The sequence below is a fragment of the Bidens hawaiensis genome, unplaced genomic scaffold (assembly GCF_021521415.1).
Source record: "Bidens hawaiensis isolate Kalapana, Puna unplaced genomic scaffold, B.hawaiensis_p1.1 tig00016190_1, whole genome shotgun sequence".
Classification (NCBI taxonomy): Eukaryota; Viridiplantae; Streptophyta; class Magnoliopsida; order Asterales; family Asteraceae; genus Bidens; species Bidens hawaiensis.
Genome location: NW_027492474.1, coordinates 238233 through 260465, shown reverse-complemented (window position 1 = coordinate 260465; position 22233 = coordinate 238233). Strand labels below are relative to the sequence as shown.

The window sequence follows — 22233 nt, the reverse complement described above, 5'->3', positions numbered from 1 at the left end:
ATTAGACTCCACATCCTACGGTTCTTCTTCTCTAACAACAGTTGCATTACCTTCCTTCATAGGTTCTCGACAGTATTCTGCCATGTGCCCTTTTTGTCCACATTTATGGCACCTAAAAGAAAACTTTTTTGGTTGGTACCTTGATTCCTTGTCTCGGTTCTCTTCATCTGATGAATCTTCTTCAAAGTTGTCAACCCGGCCCTTCTGGTTCCATTCTCTCTTCTTGGGTCGGTTACGTTTCTCATTCTCCATTGATTTACCCTTGCCTTTCTCACCATAACGGTTATGATTTTTACTAAACCGATGCTTCTCCTTTCTTCCAACATACAAGGATTCGCTCTTGGTTTTAATCGACATATCGGCTAACTGTTTCGCCAAGGCTTCTTGTCCAACAAGAATGTTCTCGAACTCGGTAATACTCGGTTGGGTCGCCCACCCTTGAATAGCGGTAACGAAGCTACGATACTCCGTCCTTAAACCATGAATGAGTATCCGCTTCATACGAGCATCGCTAACCCGAGACTGTGGATCGAGTTCTCCAATCTCGCGACACATATTCTTTACCTTGCGAAAATATTTTGCGATAGGAATATCACCTTGGGAAATCGTCATTAACTCGCCTTTGACTAGTTGTAATCGAGCATCGTTCTTCTTCGTGAATAAGGTCTCCAGCGTATCCCACGCTTGCTTTGGGTATTCGAGATCTTGAATGTGATCAAGAACATCATCATCCACCATTGTCTTGATGATAAACATCGCACGGCCCTCTTTCACCTGCCACTTCCCGATACTATCGTTAATATCGTTTGCAGGTGTCTCGTCTAGGTACCGTTCGTTACCTGCCAAAGATCTTAACCTTGAAGATACGATTTGATACATGTCGACCATTGTTTATACTTGCTTTGGTTCAACTTCTTGATTCCTCCTACCATCTATAACTCTGTCATTATTATGATTTCTTGGCGGATTGAAACTGGCGCCTCAAATTCTGATTAATCGACGTATGATATGCTAAATCAAATAGAGGACGACGGCTTATGGGTTTTACAATTGACAAATATAATCAATTGTATAAATGATGGGTCTTGACTTTTGATCCTAATCAAAATAATCACCTGGTGTAGTATCTCACAAGAAGACAAAACCCAAAAGAATAAATTCTTGCAACTTTCGTTCTTATTTACGAGAGCAGCACCAAAATAATTAAATAATACTTATTGGCTTAGATACCAAGAAAAGACTTTGATGTTGCTTGTAACTAGGGGTGTTCAAAACTGGATATCCGAAGTTTTGGATAGTAGATTTCACTATCCGAATCCGTATCCAAAATTTCGGATATCCGAAGTTCGGATATCCGTTCGGATATCCGTTCGGATAGTGAAACGGATATCCGATTCTGAAAAAAAATGAAAAAAAAAACAATTTCTATTTAATATTTATTCTTCGTGACCCAAAATTATATCAGTGGTATCCATTGTTATCTCATATCTGAATGTAGCCTCATAAGAAATTAGTTTTGCACATTTCGCAAAAAATCAAAAACTAACTGATGAAACTAAGCAAACTAGTTGGCAAAAAACACAGCCACAATCATCACTGGCCATAAAAAAACACAACCACGAATCATCACAGACCACGAACAACCGTTGGCGAGTGACATGGTGGAGTGGAGGCTGGATCTATGGAGGAGAGTTGAGGGGAATCCGAAACTGGTGGTCGACGCCGACGGTGGGGAGGAAAGTAGAGGTTGGATATGTAGAGGATAGTGGAGGCTGGGTTTGAGTTGGAGGAGTTGGAGAAAAGAAAAGGCTGAAAACATATCTAGGGTTTTAATTATATTTGTTACATAATATAAAATTAAAATATATTAAAATTACTATGTCGGATAGTTCGGATATCCGAACTATCCGAAAAATCTAAAAATTGATATCCGAATCCGAATCCGAATTTTCGGATATCCGGGATACGGATATCCGAATTTTCGGATAGTTCGGATACGGATAGTCGGATAATTCGGATACGGATTCGGATTCGGATTCGGATAATTTTGAACACCCCTAACTGTAACGATTCACGATTATATATTTATGCAAACAATATATAATATTACGACTCACGCAGCACTCACGTTCGCGTTTTCTTTCCTCACGATCTTAACTTGCTTCTGGATACGTACCTGCGGATCTTGAATCGTATCTTAACCGTGACCGGTTTTGATCAGAGCTACTACCGCAATCAAGACTTGCCACCAATCGGAAACACGAGTCAGGATCGTTAGGCTCTGCTACCACTTGTTAAACCTTAGACAAGTGAATCAATAACACCAAATACAATATTGCATAAAACATTTATGCGACTCTTTAATAAGAAACAACAATAAACTAATTTCTACTCTTTCTACTCTACAAAAATAAAACTTTTGATGGGTTTATATAACGCCCACAATTCTAATCCTACTTAAACTAGGAAACATAATTAAACTATAATTCTAATTTATTTAATAATAAATAAAATATAACCATAACACCAAGTTATTCAACTTGATCATTGAACTTTTGATCTCCACCAAACCGCCTATTGAGATCTTCCGTACCATGTAACAATTCGGGTTTTCAATATAATATTTTATATCCGTTACTCGACCCGCCTTATTTTCGGAAAATTTTATCAATAAAAATATTAACTATATTATATATATATATATATATTCTTATCTTTATTTATTATATAAACTTTGCTAAATGAACAATAATTACCCTAAACCTTAGTTTTACCCTAATATGTTTCCACCATTAAATGGTAGGGACTAAAATGCAATTATTATTATTACTATCATCATACCTGGTTTACCCATTTTCCAAACCGGCATCCATGACCCAATTAGCAAAACCGCAACTCGTTTATCATTCTTGGACCACAATTCTCGTCATATTCTTGAAAACCAAATCACAATACTTGTTAATCTTTCCATAATCGACTATGCCGACACCATTAATTAGGAAATTATGATCCCTATTATACGAATTAACGTATTACCAAACCCGTCATATATCTTAATAACATAAACCATTAACCAGTTGCTTTCAATCCAATTAAACCCTCGTGCATCATCTCCTGGCCATCGCAATTCAAAACCATAACACCAATTTCGATTTTACAGTCCATAATGAATCATATAGACGCATATTAAGCCGTTCGTTGTAGTTCATCGTTCACCATCGTCGGAGCATTATTTAAGGTAATTGTTTTGTGTATTGAGGTCGTCTATAATCGATAAACAAAAGCCCCAACGTTAATTAGTCAACCATTGAACATATTTACAGATTTGATAATTAGGGTTCTTATGAGCATTTGGGGAAAAATTGGATATTTGTATAAACCTTTATGTTTTCATTTGATTACCATCAGCTACGTTAGACCAGCTGGTTGTGCGTGTTTGTTGAGATGTTGTGCCGACCACCTGCCCGGGTTCGAATCCGGCAGTGGCCGGTTTTGCACAGTTTGTTTGTTGTTTATTTATTTATTTATTTATTCTAATTGTTAAATGGTTTTTAAATCAATAATAATTAATATTAAGTATTGAATAAACATTATTTTATTAAGACTGACATCTTTTAAGTTATGTCTTTTGCCAAAATCTCGTTAAAAGTCGTTTACACACACACACACACATATATATATATATGTATGTATTATAAGTACATTTTTAATAATAATAGTAAATCTAATTCTTTTTATTTAAAACCCGACACTTGATTCACGTTTCGTCATCATTGAACGTCTTTATAAACTTGTTTTTATATATATAATATATATATTAATAAGCGTATCAAATCGATTTTCGTCAAAAGATTTAAAAAATATTTATTATATCTTAGTACTAATTATATTTAATTATCTACACATTATTTTAATTATCTATTTATTTATATGTTAGTAACTTATTTATTTAAATAAATAAAGGAATATTTCAATTAAATTATTTTATTTAGTTTGTATATTAAATTATATATTTATTTATATCTTATTATCACAATCATATCTTATATCTTAATTATTTAAATTATTTAAGTATTTAATATTATATCATGGGTAATTATTGGGGAATTTTCAATTAATTAAACTATTAATAACAATGACCATAGAGATTAATCGATCAATTAATAAACATCTTAATCCCAAACTTAACTCAAATCTCACCGAAATCTTAATTCATTAAAATCGTGTTATATCATTATAATTAATCTATATTATTATATTTAACTAGGAATCTTTGTCGGTGTATCCCGAAGGGTTCATCTCTCTCACATCATCACTTGTTTTTCGTTCATCCGTTCAGGTGAGTAATCACTCCCCTATTTTACTTGTTTTCAAATGTTTTGGGGACACTTGCGTACCTTTTATCTTATTAATTATCTTATTATTTCTCAAACGCAAACTGTGATCTTTATGCTGCGTATCAATTGAATGATTGCATGTTACTTGCTATTTGCTTACTTGCTTACTTGAATCGCATTCGGAGAGGTCCAACATAATCTCATTATAGTATGATCATACGACCGTCGTAGTGGCCGAAGCCCGGCCGCATTGGCAATGGTTTCACCGACACCTCATTTTTGGTAACCAATGCCCATTCGCATGGCAACGGTTTAGCCCTTTCTTTATGGTTGATTGTTTATGTATGTGCTATGGTTTAATTGTTTATACTCACAGATAACAGTTTTGCCTATTTTTATTCACTTATATCATTATATATTATTACCATTTTTGTTTGTGTCAAAACTGGTGATCTACTCACTCAACATGTGTTGTTGACAAATATATTTTGTACGCATTTTCAGGTTATAGATTTGGATTGCTTATCGAACTGAAGCTCACGTAGAGATGACTTTAGGATAATAAACATATACAAGAGTAGTTGATTTTGTATTTAAAATTTTCTCTATTTTTGTTGTATTTAAATGTTGATTGATAATAAATAAATTAATTAGATATTGTTGCTTTATAATTGGTTGATAGTACCTTGCGAGTTGTGGCAATCAGCTCACGCCCCGACATTTCCGCCGTAGGTTGGGGTGTGACAGATTGGTATCAGAGCCGAAGGTTTAAGATAGGTCGTTAGTGGTGCCGTAGTAACATGCTTAGAAACCCCATACGTGCTTATTTGTTTACCTAATGTGTTTTATTTGGTTGTTTACAGCTTATGTAATTACTTGTTAGATTAAATACTTATGTAGCTGCTTAGCTAATTGTTTATTTAATTGTCATATACACACACAACTCCGAAGCTATGCTTCACTTTCAAAATATTTTATTACTCCGAGACTGTGTCTCATCCTCAAAATATTTTTATAACTCCGACACAATACCTCATTCCCAAGATATATATTTACATTTAAATTTTTGTTGGTTGTTTTCGTTGACGAGAATTTCTTTTAGGATTTCCTAAGTTTTGTTTTTACGTTTATAGTGTTTATCGTAATCAGTTAACGGTTACATTTTTTTCCATTGCGTTTTATTGTTATTATTTTATTACTTTTTAATGTCTAGTCGGGTGAAAAATCCATGGGACGCCATGGACACGCCAACTATTCATTTTCACAATTATTATATTTACGATATTTGGTTGGAGCATTATCACGTGTGGTGATACATGAGATACTTCAACTACTCATACTTACATTTGTCATTCGTTATTTAGTTTGGTCGATTAAAACGGCACGTTACACTCATGGACCAATAAAATGCCATGGGAAACCCAATATCAAGAAACTTACGTTATTTTTTTTATTTGTTTATGTATTTTATTTTATTTGAAACAAGTTACGATTTGACTCAATTACTTAATTATTCAATTACATCGAACCAAGACTTACTGATTCAATTCATTCACATACTCACAAATATCTTTATTTCCATAATGGAGCACAAATCATTCACTCACTCGGACTCTGTTATCACAAGTCCATCTAAACAACTTACTATTTAATTATCTAATCGGTCATCTCGCACTCATATTATCAAATTCACAAATTATCAAGAGCAATTAGTAACTATTTTCTCATACGCATATTACAACATCATCAAACTATCAAATATAATAATATTAAATACCTTAATATTTTAATAATATCCCTCATGTTCACTATTATCACGTTATCAATTAACGAACTTATCACAAGTAACTCAATACCCCCAATAACTATCAATTACATCTCATTTATCACCCTCAAATTTTAAGTATTAACATTTTAATCTGTTATGCTTCGACAAATATCTCATATCAAATCACCTCATTGATTATATCATCTACTTAACAAATTGTCGTATAGATTATCTCATTTAAATGTTGACTTATCCTTAAGTCATGATTAACGCTAGCACAACTTATGTCAAATATCACTATTCCTTAATAACTATTAAGAAATTTACACAACTTATTATTTATACTCATTTAATCTCAATTTACATAATTATAGAAGGATTTCTACATCAAACAATATAGATCATATATTCTCTACACCCGCTTTATGACCACAAGTACAGTCAATGAGATAGCTCCTACAATCTCTAGGGTATAAATTCTAAACACTAATACAATCAATTTAATCTTGTTCACTAACTTCTTTCAAAGAAATTTCGATTCATTTACCCTTACTCACCCTCATAACAACGATAATAGCAAGCGCAAGCTTAATAATCGAGTTTAGGTTATTAAGTAAACCCATTTATCAATCTCAACGAAATCATAGTGTCCCAAACAAGAAATCTTACACCAGAATACGCTCGTTACGTCTTATTCGCGACTTTCGTCATCCAACTCAATTCTTGTGTCATTCTTACACTCACTATAATAGTTATGGTTATCCCGTTAACACTTGTCGTTACGCTGCCTACGACACAAAGACATCCCACAATGGTCTATGCCTTCGACTTAGCTTTATACACCTGCTACACGTGCCTTCTACAATAATGGAGACCCTAATCACCTGCGCAACGCATTGTTCTTTACTCATTCACGCTGAGTTCAGATTGTACCGGCACCATGCCATACTACCAATGCTCATTTATCTTAAACCTACCAACTCTATGCCTTTCAGGTTTTTTTTTCTTCTTGTAACAAGGTCTTTCTCGCTTATTCGATTCTAGACCCGCAAGACTTAATTTCATCAAGCTTACCTTAGTCAAACCTCGTTTTCACAAACCTATTCGAGGTGCCACAAATCATTCGATATCAAGTATTTAAGTTTTCATAAGCTCGATTAACAAAGGTGTTTTGAATCAAACCAATCGTAGTTAAGTTTTCACAAAGAAGATTTTTATCGTCTTCATCATTTTCGTCTAAACGTATTTTGTATTCAATTATACCTTAAACGATTATTTGGCGAATTTTGGAACAAACTCAACTTGGAAAATCCATCATTTTAAGTATCTCTTTCGCATACAATAAAAATTTTTCTTATATTTCCAAATATCAATATTGTTGGTTGCCGTACTTATCTATACGTTTGGTTTTACTTAATCAAAATTATAGGATTTGGTTCATTAACATTTCATCAACTAATCAATATATTTATATCCTCATAAATTGAAACAAATTTTATTTATTATTATTATTTTCTTTTTTCAATTATAAAAGACACAATTTCGGCAGTCAATTATTAGTTGACCATATTATTCAATTTGTATTTTCTCATTTATCTTGTTTGCTTATTAAATTATTGAAAACGTGTCAATTTCTACTCTCACCTATGATTTTTAACATTTTTGTACGTCACGTATTTATTGATCTCGTGCATTACAAGTTACCTTTCATATTGTAAAGTTTTATCGTTGAAATTGAATTGTTATGGCTCTATTATTAATTGAACTTGTCCTCATTTAAAAAAAATTATTTCCGCTATGGATTTTGTTTTCCATTATTTAAATTAATTTTCATTATTAAAAAAACGAATTTCATTGAATTCCCACGGTGATTTAATTGGAATTTTATTATTAATTTTCACTATTATCTAATGACATTTGCACGATTGTTGTCGAAAACCTGCGATGATTCGTGAATATTCGCTTCCCAATTTCATCTATTTACAGTTTGTTTGTATACATAAATTTTTGCATTAATATTTTTGCATTCTCAATTACTACTACCAGTACTTTAATATTTTAATTTACCTCATCTTAAATACACAATTGCGACATTTCAATGTTGTATAAAGTTCTTTTAAATTTCATGAGTTTCTCATTTAACTAAATTAAACCCCTCAAAGTCTTCGTTTAATCTCGTTCAAATTTGTGCTCTCGATCTTATGAATTCTACCTCGAATGTTGCAATATATAAAAATTTCACAGGTTGATGTTATCAATTATCAATTAATTCCTTCATAAACTTTTTTTGATGTTATCCTTGCAATCATAGAATATTTGGTAAGTTCACATAAATTTGTTAGTTGGCTCGTATCCCCACTCTCTTTCTTCACAATCGATCTTGTCGATGCATCATATATCCCAACTTCAATGTTTCCGTTTCTCTTAACTTTTAAGTTTCTTTAAAATTTTCACGAATTTCATTAATCAAACTTGAAAGTTCACCTAAATTGCGTTATTAGAAATATTTTATAAAATCTTCTGATTTTAAACTTATAATTAATCAACTCCCAAAGGTTTTATAATATGTTAACACTTTCCTCATATTTATAATAAATTAATAACTTTTCTCACAAAATCATGTCTTTCAAATATTTTGTAAACCACATGATGGGACGAGTTATGTGGACCATCCGACGACCTAAGTAATTATGGAGGCCTACATAATTATCGAAGTCCTCGCATGGAAATCATAATGCGTGCAATTGTGTGTCATGATATAGAACCGAAAGCAATTTGGATAACGGTACAAATGTAGAGATGATAAGGACATGGTGGATACGCCGTTGGTACATCCTATATATAAGTGGCCTTATCGGATTTTCATTTGAAGCGTTGTTTCGACTACTCAAAGTTCTGTGTTATGATAAAATTTTTAAATTCTATTTTAAATTTTTTTTCTTTCTTTCCTCAAATTTTAATGGTTTTGTTATTGTATCCTTTAATTTCGGGACGAAATTCTCTAAAGTAGGGGAGACTGTAACAACTCGGGTATTCAATATAATATTTTATATCCGTTACTCGACCCGCCTTACTTTCGGAAAATTTTATCAATAAAAATATTAACTATATTATATATATATATATATATATATATATATATATATATATATATTCTTATCTTTATTTATTATATAAACTTTGCTAAATGAACAATAATTACCCTAAACCTTAGTTTTACCCTAATATGTTTCCACCATTAAATGGTAGGGACTAAAATGCAATTATTATTATTACTATCATCATACCCGGTTTACCCATATTCCAAACCCGCATCCATGACCCAATTAGCAAACCCGCAACTCGTTTATCATTCTTGGACCACAATTCTCATCATATTCTTGGAAACCAAATCACAGTACTTGTTAATCTTTCCATAATCGACTATGTCGACGCCATTAGTTAGGAAATTATGATCCCTATTATACGAATTAACGTATTACCAAACCCGTCATATATCTTAATAACATAAACCATTAACCAGTTGTTTTCAATCCAATTAAACCCTCATACATCATCTCCTGGCCATCGCAATTAAAAACCCTAACACCAATTTCGATTTATAGTCCATAATGAATCATATAGGCGCATATTAAGCCGTTCGTTGTAGTTCATCGTTCACCATCGTCGAAGCATTATTTAAGGTAATTTTTTTGTGTATTGTGGTCGTCTATAATCGATAAACAAAAGTCCCAACGTTAATTAGTCAACCGTTGAACATATTTACAGATTTGATAATTAGGGTTCTTATGAGCATTTGGGGAAAAATCGGCTATTTGTATAAACCTTTATGTTTTCATTTGATTACCATCAGCTACGTTAGACCAGCTGGTTGTGCGTGTTTGTTGAGATGTTGTGGTGGCCACCTGCCCAGGTTCGAATCTGGCAGTGGCCGGTTTTGCACAGTTTGTTTGTTGTTTATTTATTTATTTATTCTAATTATTAAATGGTTTTTAAATCAATAATAATTAATATTAAGTATTAAATAAACATTATTTTATTAAGACCGACATCTTTAAGTTATGTCTTTTGTTAAAATCTCGTTAAAAGCTCGTTTACACACACACACACACACACACACACACACACACATATATATATATATGTATGCATGTAGTATAAGTACATTTTTAATAATAATAGTAAATCTAATTCTTTTTATTTAAAACCCGACACTTGATTCACGTTTCGTTATCATTGAACGCCTTTATAAACTTGTTTTTATATATATAATATATATTAATAAGCGTATCAAATAGATTTTCGTTAAAAGATTTACAAAATGTTTATTATATTTAGTAGTAATTATATTTAATTATCTACACATTATTTTAATTATCTATTTATTTATATGTTAATAACTTATTTATTTAAATAAAAGAAGGAATATTTCAATTAAATTATTTTATTTAGTTTGTATATTAAATTATATATTTATTTATATCTTGTTATCACAATCATATCTTATATCTTAATTATCTAAATTATTTAAGTATTTAATATTATATCATGGGTAATTATTGGGGAATTTTCAATTAATTTAGTATTAATAACAATGACCATAGAGATTAATCGAGCAATTAATAAACATCTTAATCCCAAACTTAACTCAAATCTCACCGAAATCTTAATTCATTAAAATCGTGTTATATCATTATAATTAATCTATATTATTATATTTAACTAGGAATTTTTGTCGGTGTATCCCGAAGGGTTCATCTCTCTCACATCATCACTTTTTTTTCGTTCATCCGATCAGGTGAGTAATCACTCCCCTATTTTACTTGTTTTCAAATGTTTTAGGGACACTTGCGTACCATTTATCATATTAATTATCTTATTATTTTTGAAACGCAAACTGTGATCTTTGTGCTGTGTATCAATTGAATGATTGCATGTTACTTGTTATTTGCTTACTTGAATCGCTTTCGGAGAGGTCTAACATAATCTCATTATAGTATGATCATAAGACCGTCGGAGTGGCCGGAGCCCGATCGCATTGGCAATGGTTTCACCGACACCTCATTTTTGGTAACCATTGCCCATTCGCATGGCAACGGTTTAGCCCTTTCTTTATGGTTGATTGTTTATGTATGTTCTATGGTTTAATTGTTTATACTCACAGATAAAAGTTTTGCCTATTTTTATTCACCCTTATATCATTATATATTATTACCATTTTTTTTTGTGTCAAAACTGGTGATCTACTCACTCAACATGTGTTATTGACAAATATATATTTTGTACGCATTTGCAGGTTATAGATTTGGATTGCTTATCGAATTGAAGCTCACGTAGAGATGACTTTAGGATAATAAACATATACAAGAATAGTTGATTTTGTATTTGAAATTTTCTCATTTTTTGTTGTATTTAAATGTTGATTGATAATAAATAAATTATTTAGATATTGTCGCTTTATAATTGGTTGATAGTTCCTTGCGAGCTGTGGCAATCAGCTCACGCCCCGACATTTCCGCCGTAGGTTGGGGTGTGACATACCGCCCTTATACTTTTCGTATTAACCATTCGGGTCCTTCAAGTTGGGATTGCTCCAAGTTTTACATCTTTATTTGAAAACACTATTATGTAATTTGTAAGCAATGAATAGTGGCTCACCGAATCAGATTTTTGGCGTGTCACGTGTATTTTAAATAATGGATGATAACTTTAATGGTATATAATTATACACTTCGATTACTCGATGATGATAAAGAGAAAATATTTAATATAATTCAGTTTGTATGTCACGTTTAGAATCAATCACACGATTTTGATTCCATAACTTCGACGAAATATAACTACACGCTTTGACAATCTGATAGCGGTAAAGAGTGAATATACATATTTTCCTTTTATGTTATATTTTTTTTAGTTATATAAAGAAAATTTCTCTTTGCATTGTTGTAAACGACATTCGCATGTGCTTGATTGTAACTTTGACGAAATATAATTACGCACTTCGACTACATGACGATAATAAGATGTAGATAATTTTATTTTTATCTTTATTTTTTGTGCGTATACATACATACATACATACATACATGTATGTATGTATGTATGTATATATATATATATATTGCTAGATGCCTACCTACTGTTTGATTTTACTCCTCAAAGAACATGTTTGTTATTTGATCGTTCATGTAGTCAATGCTTGAATTGAACTATTGAAGGACTTATGAATTAGATGTACAAAGTAACCATGCTTTTGGTTTGACTGCTTTACTTTATTATGTGGGGTGGATGCACAAGACATGTAGCTAGACTGATTTACTTTCTTATTTACGTGGTGGATCTATTGTTGGTGAAGTTATAATCCATGATTCTGATATGCACAAGCTTTTGAAGGTAAGTACTTGATTTCAGTTTCCGTTATTTAATCATATTTAACAGTAGATAGTTGAAAAGCTAAAGAATATGCAAAGTTATTTTCTGTTACTTCCAACACTCGTGCGTGATCTACCAAGTGAGATCCCGCCTTATTTTAGTCCTCTGTACGGCAAAGTAGAACTAGCTTCTCGAGGATTAACCAGGCTGTAGTAAGCTCCAGATGGCCCTTTTGCTAGTAACGAACTATGGTTCCCCTTTTCAACCACTTTCCCATTTTCCAGAACCGCAATGGTGTCACAGGTTTGTATGGTACTCAATCGGTGTGCCACCACTACACTAGTCCGCCCCACCATCATCCGCTCAAGCGCATCTTGCACTGCTTTCTCGGAACGACTATCCAGTGCACTAGTAGCTTCATCTAGTAGCAAAATCGTGGGGTTTCTCAATATTGCACGTGCAATAGCAATGCGTTGTTTTTGTCCCCCGGAGAGCTGTACTCCTTGATTACCACACCAAGTGTCATAACCATCTTTCAAAACCGCTATAAAATCATGAGCATTTGCTGCTTTTGCAGCCGCAACAATCTCTGATTCGCTAACTTCCTTGGAAACACCGTATATGATGTTGTCACGTATAGTACTAGCAAATAGCATGGGCTCTTGGCTCACGAGTGCAATAAATTTTCTTAGAGTTCTTAAATGGTACGACCTTATGTCTATTTCGTCGACTTTAACGACACCTTTCATTGGGTCGTAAAATCGCTCGATTAACACGATTATGGTTGATTTCCCAGATCCACTTTGTCCAACCAAAGCAGTTGATTTTCCAGCTTCGATATTGATGGAAAACCCATTAAAGATTCTAACGTCTGGCCGGGCAGGGTAGGCAAAGTGAACATCACATATCTCTACATGGCCAGTAATAATCTCGGGCTTTATACCATTAGGGTCCTCGGTGTCTATTAAGGTGTTGCGATCCAATACATTGAACACCGACTGCACTCCATCAAATCCTTTAGCTAGATCATTTGTCATGGTTCCAGCTTCCGCAATGACCCTACCAGTGTTAACTAAGATCATGAATGTCTGCAAAAATGCTTTTGACCCAAGATGATCTTCGCGAATCAATTTGCCACCATACCAAAAGCCTAAAGCCCAAGTACATCCCATAAGACTCTGAGAAAACCCAAGCCCAAATCCAGCATACCAAGCTTGCCGGATGCTTTCGCGCATTGATTCCTTTTGGGCCTGTAAAAGCATCTTAAGGATTCGTGTTTGAGATGAAAAGGCGGTGATTGTACGCAAATTTGAGACTGCTTCGGCTGCGAGCTTGCTACTTTCCTCTTGTGATTTCAAGGCTATTTTTGACATGTTCTTTAAGAGAACTTTTCTACATTAGAAACAAATGATTATCAATGGTTGAACCACTATCAGAACCAATGCTAGTTTCCACGCGATCACCAACCCCATTGTGCATGCAACCGTCGTTGCAGAGAGTATTTGAATTAGAAGTGAGCATCTGTCACCCACCAAAGACCGCACCTGTATGAAAATTGAATCATTGTTGGCATAGTGTTTGTCAATAATTAGTGGAAAGATCAACTATATGTAAACCATACCATATTAGCATCAGTAGCGAGTCTTGAACAGACGGCTCCACTTGAATTTTCATCCTTATCGAACCATCCAATTTCAAAGGTGAGTATCTTTGACAACATCCTTTCTCGGACCCTCTTGGTTAAGTATTCACCCATGGCTGCAAAATTGTAATGTTGAATGACATTGATTACCATTGAGAATACTGCCAAACCAGCAAAACACAAGGTATAAATCTTTGTCTTGTGCTTGATCTCATCATGATCTGCCAAGAAATATATCGATATCATTGTCCCCAATCCAAAGGAAAATATTGGTTGGACTGCACCAAATAGAATCGCTCCCAAACTTCCAAACAACGCATGCTTCCATTCAGGACTATTCATTGCTAAAAGTCTCTTAAATGACAACACTGGAACTTTTTGGTTGCTCTGCAAGGTTAGGTTATCCTCTTCATCGTGATTGGCTGAGGCTGCAGAGCTCAACCGACTCACCATTAACTGCCTACGGTTGCTTGAGTTGTGAACATCGAATGTTGAGGGGATAGATGAAAGTTCATGTTGGTAAGGGCTAGAGGGTTCATCTTTTTGCTTGGTTTCTTGAAGGCGGGCAAGCGACATGTATAAACCGTTTTCAAGTTGAATGAGATCATCATGGGAGCCAGACTCAACCACTTCACCATTTTGAACCACATATATTAAATCTGCGTTTCTAATTGTTGATAGACGGTGAGCTATGACGATGGTTGTTCGACCGACGGATGCTTGATCAAGTGCCTCTTGAACCACTCGTTCTGATTCCGTATCGAGTGCACTTGTGGCCTCATCCAAAAGAAGGATACGAGGTGACTTGATTGTTGCACGAGCAATTGCAATTCGTTGCTTTTGCCCACCTGACATTTGAACTCCTCTTTCGCCAACCTGTAATTTACAACAAGTATAAGCATAGACTAAAGCAAATTAAAATACAATTAACTCAGAATAAAAAAGATGAAAAGATGAAAACTATAAAAAAGATGAAAAATTAAGAAACTAATTTGATAATTTTTAATACTAGACATCTTTATATTAATATGAAATACTAATAAAATTAATTGAGTTGTCCAGTTCTAAAAAGTGTTCTTTACATCTAATTTAGTTGAGTCATTAATAATTGCAAACTAATTGAAAGTCGTGATTAGTGAGTTTTTTTAAGAGACACCCCACGTTTCTTTAAGGATCTCTGATCCAAACTATCCGGAGATGCGATTGTGAAACACTAGATATAATTGCAAATATTAATTTATTAACATTTTTTTTTTCATTTTTGATATATTTTCATTTTAGGATCTCGATGGAAAAAGAACCTTAGTGTCATAGGCATTCGGCAACTGAGAGATAAAGTTATGGGCATTTGAAGCTTTTGCAGCTTCAATGACTTCTTCCATGGTGGCGTCTTCCTTGCCGAAAAGTATGTTTTCTTTTATGGTGGTGGCAAATAAAGCCGGCTCTTGGCTCACCAACCCCATTTGTGATCTCAACCATTTTAGTTGAAGCTTATCAGCCCTCACCCCGTCCACACAAATCTCTCCTCCCTGCGGGTCATAAAACCTCAACAACAATGCAATCACCGTTGATTTACCGGACCCACTTCCACCAACCAACGCCACTGTCCTCCCTGCCGGAACTTTTAAGTTAAATGCTTCAAATATCACCGATTCTGGCCTTGACGGGTATGCAAACTTAACGTTCTTAAACTCAACTTCCCCATAGACTTGTTGTAATGTCTCACCTTCCATGCTGTCTGAATCAATCGCGGGAACTCTTTTAATCACTTCTCTTATACGTTTGCTAGCAGCCATTGCATCCGATAAGTACTTCACGTTGGACATTCCGGAACCAAATGACCTGTCAATATTTATTTCATTTTTAACATGCATTCTAGCATCCATATGCAAAAAAGTAGCCAACAAGTTTGATGAAGTTGAATTCTTTTGAATTAGTTCATGATTCGGCTTATTATTTCTATGCTTTTTTATTGGGAATTTTATGTACTTCTAAGCAGACTGCTACTGCTGGGTAGCAGTAGCAGATTGCCTAGAAGTACGGTAATTAGTTGAGTCATAAACCAACTACTAACTAAAAACCTCTATGAAATGTAAAAAAGAAAAAGAAAAGAACTTACAGCCCGCCAATGGCGATTCCTGCTCCAACCGACCACACGGTTCCTCCTCTAGCTTCATGGTCCATCACCAATCCACTACCGTACCAACACAAGAAGGCCCATACAGCATACATGACACCGTTGCTGCCAATTGCAAGTCCTTTAGCCAACCCTTGCTTTAAACCCAACTTCAATGTACCTTGCAAAGCATTAGAGTACTCTTTAATGGTCTTATTTTCACCCACAAAAGAATAAACAGTCCTCACTGAAGAAATCGCCTGCTCTGCCACCGCATCCGCCTTATTATACTCCTCCCTGATTTTTCTTGATAACCTCATTAGAACCCTTCCAGAGATTAAACCAGGTATAACCAAAATTAAGATAAACGGCAGTCCCACAATTGCTAATCTCCATAGCAAAATAAACGCCACAATATACGACCCAATAAAAGTTGTCACATTCATCACAAACATCGGCATCTGCATTTTTTTTTCAAATTAAACTGTGGATACAATCGGCCATAGCTTCCATAAAAATTAAACTAGCGGACACATACCTTTTCACTAATGAAATCTTGAATGATTAGGCTGTCACTAGAAACACTGGCAATGATATCAGCTGTGCTTGTAACATTCATGTCAAAATATGCCACTTCTTGCCTTAAAACTGCTTTCAAATAAGTCAACCTCAATCTTGATGCCTGTCTTTCTGAGGTTCTTGACCAGCAATACCCCTCTACAACAAAACCATTAGACAATATATATGGATCCAAAGTTTTAGATCCACTTTAATAAAAACCGATAATCGAGTAAAACCTACCTAGAAAACAAGCAACCCACTTCGCTACAGACATGTAACAAAGATATACTGCATTCTGTAAACAAGAAATTAATTACAAACACATAAATAATCATTATTAATCAGGATAATTTGTTTACATTTATTAATGTTAACCTTGTTGATTTTGTCTGTGTAGACGTCTGCGGATACATTAGAACTGCCCCCAATGCTGTTCATGATGGTGCTGGTGAAGAACAACATAATCGGCAGCCCCATTCCATCGGCAATGGAACCGATAACTCCAACGCCCATCAGAAACATGTCGGTTCTATCAGCATGCATGAAAAGCGACCGGAATGACCCATCATTAGTCTCTTTCATGTGCTTACACATGTTTACAGATCACAGGTTCGAGGATGTCGAATGAGTGAGTTTATGGCGAGTGGGAGACGATGGACTAAGTGCATTTATAAATCTATTAGATAACTCACTGTCATGATAAATTAGATGCAGGCTGAAATTTTAAAATAGATTTAAAATATTTTTTTAATTTTTTCTAATAATATAATAAGTAATGACTCCAGTTTATTCGGTTATCAATGTCAGGGTGATGCGTTTGATTTTTAACTTGTATTTTACTTATAAATAAATAATTAATAACCTCGAAATGCAGTGTAAACAGTTGACTTTGAGTTAGATGGCACGTTTAAGAATTCATGATATTATATTATATTATATTATATTATATTATATTATATTACTAGATTCATGTTACATGCGTTAGTTTTTAAATTGCAGTTGATCTGTGTCGTTGAACTTTTGGAAATGCTCATCTTAAGGTTATCTGCAACAAACTACTATGTTCGAGCGTAATTAATCAAAAGTTGATGTCACATAGCAATTGCTATGTAGTGTTGGGTAATCAAGAGCAAACAAACAAGATCGATATTTGTGATTCAAGTGAATCTTTTCATTGATAATGATCTCCTTAAATACAAGACTGAAAGCAAAGGAAAAACTAACCCACGACACCATTAATCCACGATAACAACTAACTGACCACTAAACATGCATGATAACCTAAGACTCAAAAACTGACCACGACTTAATTAAACACGATCAAAATAAATAAACAAAAGATAAAGCAAATAAACTTCAAAATAAAATCCCCTTGAGAGCCATGTCACCTGCCAGCTACATGCCACATCATCAAACTTGAATTATTCTAACATCCCCCCTTAATTGAAAGTTCCATAACACCAAGCTTCTCCCTTAGAAAACAGAACTGCTCTTGCCCTAATGCCTTTGTTAAAATATCATCCACTTGTTCTTGACTTGAGCAAAACTTGAGTTCAACTTCCTTTTCTTCAACAAGATTTCTGATGTGATGAAACCTGATGTCAATATGCTTGCTGCGACTGTGAAAAGCTTGATTCTTTGTTAGGAATGCAGCAGACTTGTTATCACACCATATCACAGTTACCTTTTTATGTTCATACCCGAGGTCCAACAGTAATTTTCTTAGCCAAACACCTTGACACGCAGCGGAACTCGCATCAATATATTCTGCTTCGCACGTTGAGAGTGCCACAACAGATTGTTTTTTTGAACTCCATGATATTGCCCCTGTACCAATTGTGAACATACTAGCTGAAACACTCTTTCGATCTTCAAACGAACTGGCCAGTCACTATCAGTAAAACCTTCTAACTTTACTTCACTTGCAGCACCATACCACAACCCATACTTTGTGGTTCCAGCAATGTACCTCAGAATGCGTTTTGCTGCTCCGAAATGAATTGAGGAAGGCTTGTGCATGAATCTGGAAATAAGGCTGACAGAGAACACAATGTCGTTCACATCAACCGGCTTGTGCATGAATCTGGAAATAAGGTTGACAGAGAACACAATGTCAGGTCTTGTATGGGTCAAGTAGATCAGTCCTCCTACCAAGCTTCTAAACTGCTTCTCATCAACCGGCTTGCTACCATCATCATTCTGAAATTTGTCGTTCACATTCATTGGGGTGAAAGCAGTTTTACACTTAGCCATTCCAAACCTTGCAAGCAAATCACTTGCATACTTTTGTTGAGTAACAAACAGCCCGTTACTCTTCTTGGTTATCTCCAGCCCAAGAAAATACCTTAGTTCTCCAATGTCAGTCATCTCGAATTCTCTTATCATCTTTTCTTTGAATTCTTCAATAAACTTTGGTGAAGAACTTGTGTAAATAATTTCATCAACATACAAACAAATAATAATCAGATTGTTACCTGGACCCTTCTTTGTATAAACTGTGGGCTCACTCTTCGATCTGACATACCCTTGACCATGAAAGTAGGTATCAATACGACCATACCAGGCTCGTGGGGCCTGCTTTAGTCCATATAAGGCCTTATGCAACTTGTACACCTTTCCTTCTTTACCTTGAACTTCAAATCCCGGGGGCTGAGCAACATAAACTTCCTCCAACAGTGGCCCGTTTAGAAATGCAGATTTTACATCAAATTGATATAAATCCCATTTGTTATGAGCTGCCAAAGAGAAAACTAACCTGATAGTTTCAAACCGGGCTACCGGAGAAAATGTTTCTTCAAAATCAATACCATACTCTTGGTTGTACCCTTTAGCCACTATTCTTGCTTTGTACTTGCTTACTTTTCCATCAGTTCCAACCTTAGTACGATACACCCACTTCAGACCTATGACATTTTTGTTGCTCGGTAAGTCAGTCAAGGTCCAAGTGTTGTGTCTTTTTAAAGATTCCAGTTCCTCCTTCATTGCTGTGACCCATTCAGTGTATTTTGTTGCCTCACTGAAGGAACTCGGTTCTACTAAGGATAAAGCAAACTGACATGATATATCTTCATCTGTAATCTACAGTATTTCTGTAGAGATCATCAAGGGTACGCACCTGATGCGGTTCACTATCAGAATCACTTGAGCCTCCTTTATTTGCGACTTCATTATTGAGGTGTTCTTCTGTTAAAGGGGCATTTGCAACTGCTTCAACAGTATCATCGTTACCAACTTGACCATCTAGAATATCCCCAACACGACCCTCGCTAGGTTCATCTTCCCAAATTGCCCTTTCACTAAACACTACATCACGAGATGTGATAATCGTGTTTTTGAGAGGATCATACAATCGATAGGATTTGGAATGATAACAGTACCCAACAAAAATACATTTGTTGGATTTAGAGTCAAGCTTGTTCCTATGTTGTGATGATTTTAAATTGTATGCAACACAACCAAAAGTTCGTAAATGACTTACGGAAGGTTTAAAACCATACCATGCTTCAAAAGGAGTCTTATTTTCAATAGCTTTGGTTGGAGAGATGTTTCTCAGGTACACGGCTGTAGACACAGCTTCTCCCCAAAATTTGTTGCTCAATTTCTTCCCCTTTAACATGCACCGAGCCATCTCGACCACGGTTCGATTCCTTCTTTCCGCAACCCCGTTTTGCTCAGGGGTGTAAGGAGCGGTAAGTTCCCTATGAATGCCTTCTTCTTCACAAAACGAGTTAAACTCAGTAGAGCAAAACTCACCCCCACGATCCGTACGTAGAGCCTTTAGTGACTTCCCAGATTCTTTCTCAACCTTAGCTTTAAACACTTTAAACTTGCCAAATGCTTCAGATTTCTTATTGATAAAGTAAACCCAACTCATGCGTGTATAATCATCTGTCAACATAAAAAAGTACCGATTACCTCCAAGAGATTGAGTTGGCATTGGACCACATAAATCAGCATGAACAAGTTGCAATGCATGAGAGGATCTCCATGCAGTAACGGGAAACGAGCGTCTTGTTTGTTTGCCATAGATGCACCCTTCACAAGTTTCAAGTGGTCGAATGGGCGGCAAGCCCATGACCATATTTTTGTTGTTCGGTAAACGAAGCCCATTTTCATGCAAATGTCCATAACGGAGATGCCAAAGTGTAGAATCAACTGGTTCCATTGCAACAAAGGTTGTATCCTGTGGTTGAGTTACACTCATAGGAAAAACATTGTTGGTTGTCATCTTAACTGTGCACACTTTCTCTCCTGTTTCCTTATGAGTAATAACACAAGCTTCATTATCAAATAATAAGGAGTAACCACTCTTAATGAGCTGCCTGACACTTAGTAGATTGTAACCAAGTGCTGGAGAAAACTGGACTTGAGGAAGTGTCTTGCTCTTCCCCGGTGCAACGTTCACCTTAATAGCTCCTTGGCCTTCAATATGAATGCTTTTCCCATTTCCCATCTTAACGTTTGTTTTCTTTGATTCATCCAAAGTTTCAAACAGTGACCGTTGTCCGGTCATGTGATTTGAACACCCACTGTCTAAGAACCATACTTTGCTCCCAAACGTGCCACCGTGAGCCATGCACGCAACATGAGATTCACTTTCCGGATCGTCTTCACTTGTGTCATTAGCGATTGTCACGAACAGACGACCATCTTCTTCTTCCTCTTCAAGATTTGTATCTCTCAAAGCTGCACCGGCTTGAGGTTCTGCCCAACAATTTGCACTAATGAGCCCAAACTTGTTGCAATTATAGCACTGAATGCTACCACAACCTCTTACTCCTGAACAACCACGTCCACGACCTCGTCCTCGAATAAGACCTCGACCACGACCTCGACCAATGGACTGGTTCTCTTCAACCTCTGCTGGAAATGCATGTTCCTCCTTGACACCTTCAATCACTCGATTCACTCGAGCCTCATTAGACTGTAGTGAACCCATAAGTTGATCAAATGACAATTGTGTCAGGTCCTTAGACTCTTCAATTGCCGTGACCACATGATCCCATTTGGACGGCAAGCTCCGCAACACTTTTTCAACAACAAGTTGGTCAGACACAGCCTCCCCATACGCTCTTTTGTTGTTCACAATCATCATTACTTTTGACAAGAATTCAGCAATACCTTCTGTCTCTTTCATCTGAATGGTTTCAAATTCCCTACGCAGCCCCTGCAACTTAACCGTGAGAACTTTCGAATCACCCTGGAACTCAGTTTGCAGGAGAGTCCAGGCATGTTTCGCGGTTGAGGCAGCGGCGATGCGAGAGAATATGTTGTCATGCACACCCTGTTGAATTAACGCCAGTGCTCTTGCATCTTCTTTAATATTCTTCGTCAGTCTTGCAACATCAGTATCTTCTTCCGAGAAACCCTGATTCACAAACTCCCATAGCCCTTTTGATCGAAGTAGGGTTTTCATGCGTGTTAGCTACAAATTGTA

General features: G+C 35.4%; 1 pseudogene; it reads right to left on the bottom strand.

The window, feature by feature from the left end:
* Positions 1–12619: 12619 nt before the first annotated feature.
* LOC143550883 (ABC transporter B family member 15-like) lies at positions 12620–17390 on the bottom strand (annotated as a pseudogene).
* Between the last annotated feature and the right edge of the window lie 4843 nt (positions 17391–22233).